Below are 15,686 nucleotides of genomic sequence, written 5' to 3'. Positions count from 1 at the left end.
GAATTAAAGATAAAAGAGGACTTAAGAATTGAATAGAGTTTTGAAATATTTATCATTCAATTTTGCATAATAGTGGAATCTAGTGTCTTGGTTACCTCTCGCACCCATTGTTAATATTTTTGTATATATAATTTTTTAAATCTAAAATTCCATTTCCTTCACAAGTCTGAAAACCTATTTACACATCACAAAAAAATTTTGGCCGCCGACGCGGATTTGTGCTTAGGTAGAATTTTTAGGTTTTTTTTTTATTATTCCATTTGTTCTTTTTACGTCTCTTTGGTTGTGTGTCTTTGTATTACAGGTTTGAAGTTGGATACTAAAGACCTTGGAATCAAAGCTTAAAGCTAAAAGAGAAGGAAAAAACAAAGCAAAAAAAAGAAAAAAAAAAAAAAAAAAGAGAATTTATTTATTTTTTTTAAGAGACTTTCCATTTTTTTTGTAATTATTTTTTTTTTTTTCCTTTTTGGACTGGACTTTGGACAATTTATTTTAATTTAAACCCTACGGAAGGGTTATATAAAAAAAAATTAAATATAAACTGTTTGCAGGGAAGGACGACGATTACAATATCGTCTCGGCCCCTCGGGTTCGCACATGACACCGGAGTCGTGGCCCGAGTCGACTACAGCGTTCTTCGCCCGTCTGGTACGGGAGGTAAACTTCTAAACACCCGCGAATCTCCTGTCAGCGGGTTTACTGTCTGCCTTAAGGTGATTATGTTGAGGACTGAACCGGCTGCTTTAATTTCCTAGTAAAGGGCAAGAACTGGCCATATAAGATAAGGGTTCGGATTTCATCACCGTTCCCTTCTTGCCCGCCTTAGGAAACGAAACCTAACGCGAACCCAAGCTTAAAATTTGATTAGAACGAGACCGATAGGGTAACGAGCTTAGTAGGAAAGTCGTTCGAAAAATATTGGTTACTCTTTTAGCATACTTCGAAGTTCATGATGGTTTCTGAGTTGAATGCGTGACTGCGCCGCCTTGTGATAGCGGTGAGGCCTTGGGTATCAAAGCTCCACTGAGCTTCCCTCGCCTCATTCAACTTACTTTGACTCGGATTGATTCCAGAGGGGTTTGCTTAAATTGTAACGAATTCCTTTCGAAGGATTAGAAGCTGGTCTAGAAAAATCTAAGTGGAGCCATCATGCTTTTTGTTTGCTAGATTTATAGGTTTGATTTGGTCGAGTCAGCCTTGTTTGTGATTGTGTAGAATTCCCTTGCAATTAAGAATGTCGAACTGGTATGATAGAAGCCAATACAATGATTATCGACCTGAATTTGAATATGGACATCATCCTTTCTATGACCATGTTGGGAATAGTGGTTGGGAACGCCATCCTTTTCAAGGTTATGGTTCATACCATAGTGAGCCCAATTACTATCCACACGCGAATTGGTCTTACGAGCAAGAAAATCAGGAACATTAGTACTAGTTACGCGTTTTTGGAAAATTACTTAAAAACTAGTCCTGATTATGATATTTCTGAACCTGTTCCTTCTCTAGAAGAGACCCAACAACGGATTAAAAGGACGTATAAACGTTTAGTTGCAATGAATAGTTTAAAAGAAGAGTGTACACGGTATTCTGAGATGATAAACGAGAGTAGTGAACGTATAAGTGTTATGCTCAGTGAAATTCAGGCACGTCTAGAGGCAGAAAATGAACAGTTAGCTAATGCTGCTCGAAATGATCTAAATTTCCAAAATAGTGTTTCTAATTCTACCCTTGATATCAATAGTGAATATTTGCCTAATTTAGAGGACGAGGTTAGAATAAAAGACACTACTTATTTAGATAAGGTTCAATCATCTTCGTACTATTATGATGAGGATAGTAGTAATGAAGAATCTGAAATGTGTAGGCATAGTGATCAGGAATCTATTAATCCAATTGAGCTTTATAATGATTCTAGTTCAAATCCAAATAATTTTTATGATTATTCACCTATTCAAAAGGACGAGGATTTGATTAGGGATACCACCGTTTTAGACGATGTAGTTTTTCCTTTTGATTACGAAGCCGATAATGCTTTAGAGGAACGGGTTTATTCCGAAAATGCTGTTTTAGAGTCTAGCGACTTAGAAACAATAGTCTTAGACAAAGAAAATGAACTCGTAGAGCTATTAAATATGAGTAAGGATGCGTCGCTTGAGTATAACTTCGAAGGAGCAATTAACTATTTTCAGGATTCCAATGATCTAGAAATTGAGGAAATTGTAGCTAGTCTATCTAGAGATACCCAAAAATCTAAGTTTGGGGGTGATTATCATTCTCCTTGTGCCATACCTTTAGATCTTATAGAGATCCCTCATTTTGGACTTGATATCTCTGCCTCGACCATTTTACAAGATTACCTTCATACTCGTTCTCCCGAACCTAATGATGTCCAGGAAGAAGTTCAGTCGTTAATGTGGTTTACCCAGGCTATGATACCCAGATTGACTTTGTTTTCCCACAAAATATTTTTCTTCCAAATGTGGGAACGTTTATATTTCAAATGTGTCGAATATTAAGTTGTAAGACTAAACCTAAATGCTTTAGGAAATTAGAATCGACACATTTGCTTAAGAGTGACCACTACTCTCATTGTGGTCAATTTTGTAAGTCAAATCTTATTGACTTAGAGGATCCTCAGTTATTTAGGTTATTATTGTGCGCTTCTAAGATCATATTTGAGTTTTTCCAGACTCTAGGACCTAATGATTCGAATCCCACCTATGAAGAAACGCAACCAATGAAAATATTTTATTTAGACCCTTTCTTAGAACCTGAACCTGAACCACAATTAGATATAAATATCTTAATCAGGAAACTAGATAAGGGCATGCTATCCTTGTTCACTTTCTTGGGTTATTGTAGTTTCCTTTGGTCAGCTCTTTTTTGTTTTGAAGACCCACAGTTATTTCGGCTGTTACTTTTTGATTCTATGAGGTGACTAATTCCTTCCGATGTCTGGCTGAAGACTTTAAACTTAGCACTTCTTGGGAGGTAACCCAATCTCATGCGACACGGTAATATCTTTCCTTAACTCTTTTGCTTCAAATGGTAACAGTTTCTCCTTGTTCATATGCTTTTAATTTTATCTTTAGAACATTGAGGACAATGTTAGATTTAAGTTTGGGGGTATGGGAGAAACTTTTTAGTTGCACTTTTGAAACTTCTAGCGTCACATGGTATCCGGTTAGCTAAGTTTACATACTGTTTCTCACCGAAAAGATAGAAATTGGAATGCTAGAGATAACAACTTATTGAGACATTAGAGAAAAAGACATTGAGATCCTTGAAATTCAGGAGAGAACTTGTTCCTTTTAGAGGGTAACCGTGATGGACCTAACCATACATGATGGAAAGGCAAGTAGGTCAGGGAAATGCCAGAAAGACAAAGCAACCTCACAATGTAGTCTTAGTTACTGGATTGCGACTCTCTCTCAGTAGAAACTTATCATCAACAAGCGGAGCGACATCAAAATCTATGAAGAAAGTTGAAGACGTTTTAGGTTTAGAAGCAACAATAGAAGAGAATAATTCAAAAATCAAAGTTGAAGTTATAAGAGCAAATGATATAAGTTGTTAGAATCCATGATACCAAGACATCACAAGTTGCGAAGATCCAAGTTTTGAAAGTCCTTCTCTCATGGCCATGTAAATTTTTGTCTTGTAATTTTTTGTTTCATAAAAAAAAAAAATGAAACATCATTACGTTCTTTTTGTTCAATAAGGCCATAGGGAAGAAGAAATTTATAAGTCAAGCAAGAAATCGAAGAGAAGAGTTAATTGTCAAGGTTCTATGAGGTTCGAGAGTTTATCATCAACAGTTGAAGACCGAAGAAGGCGTTGTTTCTACTGAGCACTGTGAGAGAGTCGAAGAAAGATGCATTTTGGTTGCTTTGTTAGTCTGCTTTCAATCTGGCACAAATCTTTCTAGCACTGGTTTAACTCATCACACGTAATTAGTCCAGCTGTGTAGCAGATGTCCCTCTCATTTTTATCTCTCTCCTAATCTTATCCAGCTGTAAAGCAGCGGACGCATCTTACAATGTTTATCTAGCTGTGTAGCGGATATCTCTTTATCTAGCAGTGGTGGGATGTGTCTCCCCTTTTCTTCAGTCAGCTTTAGAGCTGACACCTTTAATTTCTCTGGCATTCTACTTACTTGGAGATAGGTTGAGATATGTATGTCCTCATAGCTCTTTGGATACTTGTGACCAATTAGGAGTAAAGGTTTTGTGGGTACACCTCTGGTAAACCCTCCGGAGACAACACTCCGCCGCTAGGGCCACCTAGCGGTTTAACGGCCTGCTGCACGTGCTAAGTGTAGTCTTTTTATCTTTTCAAAAATAAATTTTGCTCGAGGACTAGCAAATAATAAGTTTGGGGGTATTTGATAGACACATTTTTGTGTTTAATTTGATCTCAATACTATATATTGTTGGCACTCGAGTTTGTACTAATTTTGGTGTTTTATGTGTTTGTAGGCACCTTTGGAAAATAAACATTTTTTGGAAAATTCGGCTCGAAAAGTTGGTAAAAGCCCCGGAGGACACGTGTTATTCGGACTCTCACCGTTGGATAAGGGGCACCTCAATTACTAAGGGGCCCCAGGTCACCCCAAAAGGCATCTGCTATTCGCACCCCAGTACAGGATTAGGGGGAGGTCATCTTCTCCATTTGAATTTTGTTTTTGGGGGAAAATGGAGAACACTTCTGCAGATTTTTGATCGAATTGTTGAACGTGTTCTAGGGAGATTCAATGGCTGATTTTTGGTAGATAGTTGTGATATGGCCTATTAAACACACTGTGGGCGTTTGGTTCGACCAGAATTGGCTAGAATCAGCTAAACAATTCACGGGTTGAAAACAGGGCAGTTCGTGTATATCACGGGTTTCACGTGATTTGGAGAAGATTCAACGTGTTTTGTGCGTGCATGGAAGACCCTCACAGCCTGTTGGAGCGTGAAGGAGCTAAATATGGTAATTTGGAGGCTTGAAAACGCGTGAGAAGATGAAACAGGAAAGAAAATATTCCCAGAAATATTTTCTTTACTGCCGAGTTAAAGAGAATTATATGGAGTGAATGAGCGAGATTCGATGGGTCTGTTGGCTATAAATAGGTTGCTGGGGTTGAGTAGAGAGGGTGTCGAGAGTCTGGGGGGCTGAGGAGAGCCAGAGAAGAAGAAATTCGAGTTTTCCCAAACTCGGTTTCTGCTGCTGCTGCTGCTGAAGAACATGAAGAACACGAAGAACGGACCTGCACCAGCAGTCGTTTTTCTACAGTAATAACGACTCACACCTGTGGGTCGTACATCAGGAAGACTTATTTACCACAGCGTTTGCGACACAGCTGCAACAGTCTTATTTTGTCACTGAGGGTCGTAGTTCTCTGGTTTGTAAAAAATATAATTGTTAGAAACCCGGTTTTATTGTATATCTCATATTCTCATCATTTGTAAACCATTTTTGAGCATCAATGAAATATTTTGAGAGGTTTTCCAACATGATGAGCGGCTAATTCCCTCGTAACCAAGGCAATGGAGGAAGCTATTCACGCAACATAAATGGGTAACTATTTCATTTAATTATATAATTCACCTAATCGCTGCTTTTGCAGAGTTTTAAATTATTTGAATGATTGTCTTAATTATTTGTTATTCAGTTTGATAGGTTATGCTTGGTTTAATCTCTTGATAATCTATGCTTAAGGTTTACAAATAATGTTTGAGAATCTGTATGATTGATAGTGAATTAAAGATAAAAGAGGACTTAAGAATTGAATAGAGTTTTGAAATATTTATCATTCAATTTTGCATAATAGTGGAATCTAGTGTCTTGGTTACCTCTCGCACCCATTGTTCATATTTTTGTATATATATATATTTTTTTTAAATCTAAAAATTCCATTTCCTTCACAAGTCTGAAAAGAACCCATTTTACCACTATCATTACAACACTTTTGAAAACCAACCACATACCTATTTGCATACTGCTCCAGGATACGAAAATTCGTTTGCAACCCGTATGCATACTTGACGTCGATATTCGGTAAATTTGTTTTGGCCGTAACTTCTTCGTCCGAACTCGGAATGACCTCATTATTCTTGCATTCTCTTCCCTTTGAATTATCTTCAAAATGGTGATGATAAATCCTAAATGTGAATGAGTTGAGGTTGGCGTTTGTCCCGTATCTTGTTTTTGAGTGTTTTGCTCCGTTTCGTCGCACTTGTTCTACAGGACTTGGGCACTTGGATTCTTGGAGTATTTCTCTTCTAAGCTCATTTGTAGATTTTACAAGAATGATGTTGGTGAATAACAAAGAAGGAAATTCAAGAATGGGCAGTAGTACGCATTGCTACGGGATTCTTGAATGTTCACAATCATCTTATGTGAACTATGATGCATGGTATTTAATGACTTTGTATGTTCTTCTTTGTTAAGAAAATCTTTTTATACGCTTTTGGTAACCACTCTTGGTGTAAATCCGTGCGAAAAAGATTGATTCTACCTTCTAAGGACAAAGATTGATTTTTGCAGTATTAATCTTTATGGTTTTATATATTGTAATATGTTATGATATATGTGTGTTTGCATCTGTGAACTATGATTGTCCCATACCCTGTCAAAAGTTATGACTTTCATATGTCGATATGCATGTATTCATAAGAGAATGAATGAACTTTTGACAAACAAAAGTTAAGCCTATTATGTCAAATTTTTGATGTAAGATAGGTTAAAATCTTTTGTTAACAAAGATTATGTCTATTATAAGTTGTTATGCAAATAGTGATGAAAATAAAATGAATCTTTGTATATGCCGCGGTATTGATCTCTCCCTGATCCATATATTTATGTGTATACTGCAATGCTCCATAAGGTTTTCTTGTGTTGAGCATAAAATGATTGAGTTAATCATTCTTTTATGGTTAACATAGTCGTAGCTCCGTAAGTTATCTTATGTCGAGAATGTTCAATTAAATTGATCACTTTTGTGTTTAATTTGATTGTGTATTCCTATTAAATTGATCATGGGTTTACTTGTGGTTAGTTTAATTGAGAATTTTGGATATAGAAAATCATTTCTTTATGGTTTTTGGTGTCCAATAAAATCCTCCTTTTCTTGTAAAAGTAAGGTCGCTCTTGTTGTACTCTTAGGAATGACATCAAATGGGGGAGAGTTCTTTTGAACTTGCGCTTAATTTCCATATCTTTGTGGGGAGTGCGGCAGTGGAATTATTTAGGGGTTATCTTGTATCTTTATAAACTCCTTGATGAATGCATTTATCCTTGGCTTTATGATTGCATCTAAACAAGTTGATATGTACTTTTCTTTGGTCTTGAAGCGTCTTCGTGGAAATTTCATTAGGATCCCGTTTTCGTACCTTTGCCAATTTTATTGGCAAAAAGGGGGAGAATTAATGTGTAGTTCACACTACAAATACATATGATTTACGTGCTTTACGGGTCATTATATAAGGGGGAGTGGTTTTCATGTTGAGACGAAAGTATTGACTAAGGGGGAGTGATACATATCACCATAGTATTGTTGTCGAAGTTGTGATATGAGAACTTTGATGTTGTGTAATAATAATATGACACTGTATAACAATGATCGAGAGCTTTTGTTTTCTCATTGTTATGGCTACGGAACTTCAACAACTATGATGTTGAATTGAACATCTATGGAATCATGGGAGTACTTGGAAAAGACGAAGTTTTCAAGTAACATTGAAGCACCAAGGAGATCAAGCATGTGGACGAGAAGCTACAAAGTTTTATTTGTTTTGTAATTCATATGTATTGATAGTTTTGTCACTAAAATTGACAAAGGGGGAGATTGTTAGAGCATTGCTCGGTCGAACTCGCATGCGTTGCTATCTCAAGCATGTTTGTCAATATTAGTGATCAAAAATATATGTCTTGATTTCTAGTATACTTATGACTAAGTCTCGGTCTAGGATAGTTAGGAATGGTTGAGCTCCAGACTCCATGACGATTATCTTGAAAAGACGAAGAACTACTCAAGGAACCAGTGGAACTTCATCCGACCAAAAGGTATGTGGAGACTTGAACTCATCTTGTCACTTAAAAGTCTACCTACTCTATCTCATACTCTTGAGACAAAAGTCGTATAAGTATGATAGTTTTCATACATACACATTTGATATTTCGAGCCGAGTTTACTCGCCTATCTTTCCTCGAAATACGTGTTGATAAGCTTTTGCTTTAACCATCTTCATCTTTACCCCGTGACAAAAGTCATGATGACGTTTCAATCTTGAAAATATCTTTGATGACGATAGTCGATTCTTTATGTCTAACGATTGTTATAACATTATAGAAGAATGTTTCAATGATTGAAATGTAGAGTTGAGAATATGTAACCACCTATGGATGTAAGCATATAGTGTGTTCGCACATTAGTGTATAAATCCATGTGCTGGAAACCAAGTATGTGCATATGTGTGCATGCGGTATTGGTGAAGGAGACAGGTTGGGTACGCGTACTGGTGGAAATTCACGTCCGTGAAATTCTGCTGAGTTTGAAGTTTACGAACTCAAAAACCAGTCACCTTAGGTACGCGTACCCGCACTGGCGGAAATTTTTCACCCGAAAAAGTCTACTGAGTTTGGAAACTAAAACCAACTCAAAATCCGGTAGCTAAGGTACGCATACCCGTACGCATATCCAAGCTAGTTATTTCTCAAATCGGTAGTTCATGGACTTAAAACAATAAATTATAAGGAATGCAATCTTTGCGAACCGTGGGTATATTGTTCATGAATTGATTCAAATGAATCAAACCGACTTTGTTTCAATTGTGTCTATGTATAAAGACCTAAGCAATTGAACAACTCTTGAACTAGTTCTTATGAGTCATTTGAACTAGTTATGAGAAAGATGAATACGGTTAATATTAAAGCACTCATATGGCTAACCATTAGTAAACCATTTGTGAACCAACCAATGTACATGTTTAGGTACGGTTACTCAAACCTAAATGAATACATTTCATTTCTGTGTGACAAGCTAAGTTTCGATCTAACGGTTGAAAGATATTAGCTTGGATAAATCAGGTTTTTCATCTAACGGTGATTATTGAATGCTTTGTTACCAAGGTAACTTAAATTGCAAACCCTGATTTGAAAACTATATAAGGAGACGTCTAGCAACTGTGCAAAACTAATCCCCACACCTCTTGTGTGATACTAGTTGGTTTGATAGAGTCGATTCTCCTTTAATCATAGGTTTCTTCTCGAGACCCTGTCGATTAATGACTGAAAGACTTTATTGGGATTGTGAAGCCAGACGAAACTACTTCTCTTGTAGTTGAGCGATCCGATCTTGCCTTTTTATATCGTACGAGTTCAATTGAATAATTGACTTGAGATTATATCTCCGATAGGGCAAGATAAAAAGAAATCACAAACATCTTCGTCTCATCGTTTGTGATTCCGCAATATCTAGTTTCGCTATCATACGATTTAGATTATTGTGAGGTGATTGATAATACTAGGCTGTTCTTCGGGAATATAAGTCCGGTTTATCAATTGGTTCTTGTTCACCTTGATTTTTATCAAAAGACATAACTAAACTTTTAGGTTAATCTGTGGGAGATAGATTTATCTATCCTTGTAGACTTTTCTATGTGATACAGATTTGTTTATTAAAGTCTCCGACTTTGGGTCGTAGCAACTCTTTGTTGTGGGTGAGATCACCTAAGGGAATCAAGTGCGTAGTATCCTTCTAGGATCAGAGACGTAAGGAGCGCAACTGTACCTTGAATCAGTGTGAGATTGATTAGGGTTCAACTACAGTCTAGACCGAAGTTAGTTTGTAGTAGGCTAGTGTCTGTAGCGGCTTAATACAGTGTGGTGTTCAATCTGGACTAGGTCCCGGGGTTTTTCTGCAATTGCGGTTTCCTCGTTAACAAAATTTCTGGTGTCCGTGTTATTTCTATTCCGCATTATATTTTGTTATATAATTGAAATATCACAGGTTGTGCGTTGTATCGATCAATAGTGAAATCCAACCTTTGGTTGTTGATTGGATATTGATTGATCCTTGGATATTGGTCTTTGGTACCATCCAAGTTTATCTCTTTTGTGTTTAATCGAGACTCGCAGATTGCTTGAGTAAGATTTAAATCAAGAGATAGAGATATTAACTCCTTGATATACTTTTTATGAAGATTAAGTCTGACTGTCTAGTTGATTCTCTTAAAAGTATATTAGAGTTAGTCCATACAGATTGCTAATCGAAATATTGGGTGAGGTTGTTAGACCCCCGCATTTTCACTCGGGACTCTCTACTCGCACATGTATTGAGAAACTCAGTATATTTATTCAGAATGGTGCATGTAGAAACAATCCCAAACATTCTGTAAACTCTCGCCTGCATTACTCATTAGTGTATGGTTTATTGAGTATTTTCCTATGCTATATTCCCCAGCTGAACCCTTAGTATTAGTATGACATGACAATTAGTGTTCAGTCGCAGCTGAGTAGCACGAATTTCCCGAAATAACAAAATTAAGTTCTGCATGAAAATGCTCAATCAGAAGACGCGCTAACTGCACTCTGAGAATAAAATAATTTTGTGTCAACACACAGAATTTGTTAAATTTGTTCAATTTTGTGATAACTCACAAGATTCAAGTTTTCGGCCTAATTAATGTGCAAACATTAGGTCTTTTGCGCCTTGTGCAAATACCTCGAACCCTATTGGTCGAGGCCAAACTTAGATAAGATGAGAACTAATCCGCCATGGAGCTGGTAGGAGAAAAGTCCTACCAAAAAACGAGAAATAAAGAAGAGCTGTGGCAAATGGGAGCAATAATAAAAGACGCGCGGCCACGCAACATAACTGGCTAGTCCGCTCCAAAAGGCGCCGCCTATGGACGCTGGCCACGCTCCATGTTGCCCTTGCCAACCTCTTTTTATATCGACCAATCAAGTCGCTCTAAATGCGCCACACGCATTTAGAATGAGGCTGGCCCCACATTGCTTGCTGGCCCTCTTTCCCATCGACCAATCAGGTCGCTCTAAATGCGCCACACGCATTTGGAATGAGTCCGGCCCCATGTTGCTTGCCGCCCCCCCTCTTTTTTCCATCGACCAATCAGATAGCTCAAAACCGCCACACACACTTTTAATAAAGTTGGAAGTTGGTTGGTCGATGCGCCTAATTCCATTAGGAACCTAATCTAGACGGCCCAAGCCAGTCTCCAAAAAATCACGACCGCACGATTTGGCCACTTGATTTATTAAGCTTAGCCGCTCCTAACGTGCCCAAATAGGCATCACCATGCCGTCGCAAGCAACTTGCCAACACCGCTGCTCCAAACCGTGCCTAGTGATTATCGCAGACGCCATGATGATTGGCTAGCCAACCTGCCAAATCGCTCGAGCGTGCCAATTGGCAGGCCATGACATTCCGCGGCAGCAACATGCCAACCTTCCAAATCGCTCCAGCGTGCCAATTGGCAGACCATGCCATTCTGCGGCAGCAACATGCCAACGTTCCATAACAGCGCAGCTGCGTGCTAGCCCATTTATCGTTCATGGCCAACGCCATAACAAATTCCAATTAGGGTATTCTGATCATAATACGACTCTTGTTCTAGTGGCATTAGTAGAAACCCTAATTCCTAGTCGTGGCCTAAATTATGCCGCTTCGGCCCTACAACATGCCACAAGCCATGTGGGACCCAGAAAAACCTAAAAACGGCGCCATGCAATGGTTACCCATGGCTATCCTTGCGCATATGGTTGTTCCCACATTATGTCCCTGCCATAATTCCTTTGACGCGGCCATGGCACTATCCGCATAAAAAACGTCACCGTGCCGCGGCCACACGTGCTAATTAGGTTTTTGGCATGCCAAACCCTAATTTGGATAGGGCCGCTACGTTAACATGCCAAATAATGCCACCCATGGCATTAAGTTCGATGTGGAAACTAGAGTTAATATCATTGAGCCATATTTGGATCTAACACCAATATGCCAAGCTATAGCAGACGCCACTTTGCCGCTACGCCATTGGCAGGTGCCGCCTCGCCACTTAGACACAGGCGCCAATATGCCATTGTGTCATTATGCAGGTGCCAATATGCCATCTTGCCACTATGCAGGCGCCACTACGACAAAGTTCCACTGTGCCATTGTGCCACTATGCAGGCGCCACTACGCCATTGTGCAACTATGCTGCCTAGCTTGTGTGCAATTGATTAGAATAACCAGGTCTTGTACATTAGACCCACTTAGCAACTTGTTGCACATTTTTCCACGAAACACTCGAGATATCAAACATGTCAGAAAACTGGGGAATACTCATCAGGGCATTGGTCTGGCGGTTTACAGCGTGCGGTGTGCAACGTGCCCATTACAAGAAAGTGTCAGGAAATAGCGGAAGGTTAAATAGCAGTAAGAGAATAGTGGGTGTAAGGCTGACCAGTTTCCCCTCACAATAGGAGCGTGATGGTAAACCGCTTCTACACAACCCCATTTCTCCACTACTTAACTATCTCCACTTCCTACGAGATCATGGGTGCTCAATGACTTGTATAAATAGGTTTTCAACATATTTCTATCAACAACGGAGTTTTGGTTAACAACACAAGTATTCCAGAAAAATACCAAGAACTGATAGTTACATTCCGCAAGCCAGTTTCATATTCTGACAAAAGTCATAAAATAGCCACACCTTCAGAGTTAACCACTCTGATCTCAACACCATCTCCTTCACTTTGTGACCGAAGCAAGACTGGAGCGGCCATTTCTTGGTTTAGGCCAGGATTGTACAGATTGATCTCTCGAATCTAAAGTACTCATGTGCAGTGTATTTGTTTAGGGTTTAGATTCATTTCTCGGCGGCACACCCAAATTTACCAAAACCAGCATAATCGGTTTTTACCCATAAACACTCTTATATTCAATCGGGCTCGCAGATTTCTATTTGCTGATTGCAGATTGAATTAAGAGTTAGAGATATTAAGCTATTTGATATACTTTACTCTAGATTGAGTCTGACTGTCTAGTTGATTCTCTAGAAAGTATATTGGAGTAAGTCCTCTCAGATTGCCAAACGAATTGTTGGGTGTGGTTGTTAGACCCCCGCATTTTCACAAACTCTATAGGATCACTATCAAGTAGTACGGAGTGAACGTTTGTGTAATTTAATTTAAATTATGAAAAAGCGGGGGTCTAACAACCACACCTAATAATTCGTTTGGCAATCTGTATGGACTAACTCCAATGAACTTTCAAGAGAATCAACTAAACAATCAGACTCAACCTTAAGAAAAGTACATCAAAGAGTTATATCTCAATTTCTCAATTCAATCCGCAATCAAACATATAGGAATTTGCGAGCCCGATTGAATATAAGAAATAACTTGGACGGTATCAAAAACCAATATCCAAGTGTCAATCAATTTAATCAACAACCAAGGGTTGGATTCCCAATTGATTGAACTTACACACAATCTATGATATTTCAATTATAAAGATAAACAATATAATGCGGAATAGAAATGACACAGACACCAGAAATTTTGTTAATGAGGAAACCGCAAATGCAGAAAAACCCCGGGACCTAGTCCAGAATAAACACACACTGATTATAAGCTGTTACACCAAATTCCTACTACCTATTCGGACTAGATGTAATACCTTCTTCAGCGCAAATAGAACTCCTAGCACAATACCGTTTGTCTTTAGGAATTCTTCTCGTAAATCTTCTAGCAAAACCCAAGGCTCTCTTTAGAAGATACAACAACACGATTGATACGAATCGATATTTTGTTTGCACAAAACACCGGTTTGATTTCTCTTTAGATGTGAATCAAGGTTTTGGAAATCTTGTGTTTATTTTGATAAAAACAATTACAAGGTAAAAGTAATATCAAAACAAACTTGTAGATTAAGGATTATTATACTCTTCAATAATGGAAGAGAAACCTAATTATTCTACCACAAGAACAACTAAAATAAATCTAGAGATATCTTGTTTAAAACTTCTTAAGGATTTTTACGAGATGCCTTAAATGAAGTTTTCTTTCTAGCTTCCGATTTCGACTAACAATTGTTGGTATACGATCGGAAACTGAAATCTATCAAAACCTAGGTTTTATGATCAACAACTCTTGAATGGTTTTATATCAGAAGAGAAAACCTTAGAATAGACAAGAGGTGAAAACCCTAGATTACAATTTGTATAATCAATCACGAAGATTAATCCAACCCGGATTTGTGAAAGACTTTTATCTCACTCTTGTTCACGAAGAACAGAAGACATGGACAACAACCTATGAAGCTTACACCAATTTTCCGAAGGGGAGGAAAACGTGTAGCATTCACGAACTCTATATTTATAGTGAAACATAACTTGAAAACTAAGCAAAGCTATTTTCCCTTTTCAAGACTCTCCTAATTTTGGAAGTCTTTCCTAAGTTACAACTCTTGCCAAAATAATTAAATTTATAATTAATTAGCAAATATTGTATTTGTGTGAATAAATCACATTTTAACTTAGGCAGGAATTTAAAGTTATCACAAACACTTTAATATGGTAATCAAATATGTTTGGATTAATAGCCATATTGCCTAGACAAGGAAACATCACCAACTTAACCAAAAAAAGATTTTAGTCGCGTAATTGGGCCCAATTCCGTGAACCGTTACAAGCAGTCCATGGATTGTTTCCTACTAACGAATTGTAACAGTTACAACAACACTTATAACTGTTACTTTAATTAATCACTCATAACTTCATCGTTATAACTCAGAATTGAGTGATTCTTGGCTCGTTGAATTCATAAGATCATTCACTATAACGTGAGAACCTTTCCATGGATAAAGGTTATTGTCACAAAGGTCGTGGCTTAATAACCTCAAGTATACATACATAAATGTATATTAACCGTCATAGGAATTGTTCCATAGAGTGAGCATTTATCTTGATAGATTAGAAAGGCATAATTGAACAAGAATCCAAATGAAATCAATCACATACCTTTGTTGATGAAGTACTTGTTGATGTCTTCTTGTAGTCTTCAATCTTCAATCTTCATCCTTTAAGGATAGGTTCGATTCAACTTCTTATACCTAATCTAGTCCGAAACTATCTTTAGTATGTTAAATCAAGAATACATTTTGGCAACTAAAATTGACAATTAACTTGACATACCAACGCTAGTGGGTTCAACCGAGCAATGCTCTAACAATCTCCCCCTTTGTCAATTTTAGTGACAAAACCATTTTACATATGGATTGTACTTGACAAAACCAAAATCCTACATGCTTGATTTCTTTGGTTCTTCAACTATGAGTGTGCTCATCCTGTACTTGTCGAAGATCCATCATAGTATTATTACACAACATCAAATTTCAATTGTATCGCAACTTTGACAATTATACTATGGTGATATGTATCACTCCCCCTTAGTCAATACTTCATCTTGACATGAAAACTACTCCCCCTTTGTCAATACTTCATCTTGACATGAAAACCACTCCCCCTTACATAATGATCCGTAAACCATATGTTGAAATAATTCTCCCCCTTTTTGTCAATATAAATTGGCAAAGGTACGAAAAACTGGTGGGATCATAATGAAATTTTCATAGTGGAACTTCTTGACCAAAGGAAAACATATCAACTTATTTAGATGATATCACATAGTCG

Source organism: Papaver somniferum, chromosome 3, assembly GCF_003573695.1.
Source record: "Papaver somniferum cultivar HN1 chromosome 3, ASM357369v1, whole genome shotgun sequence".
In the NCBI taxonomy this organism is placed as follows: Eukaryota; Viridiplantae; Streptophyta; class Magnoliopsida; order Ranunculales; family Papaveraceae; genus Papaver; species Papaver somniferum.
Note: the sequence above shows the minus strand (reverse complement) of the source record.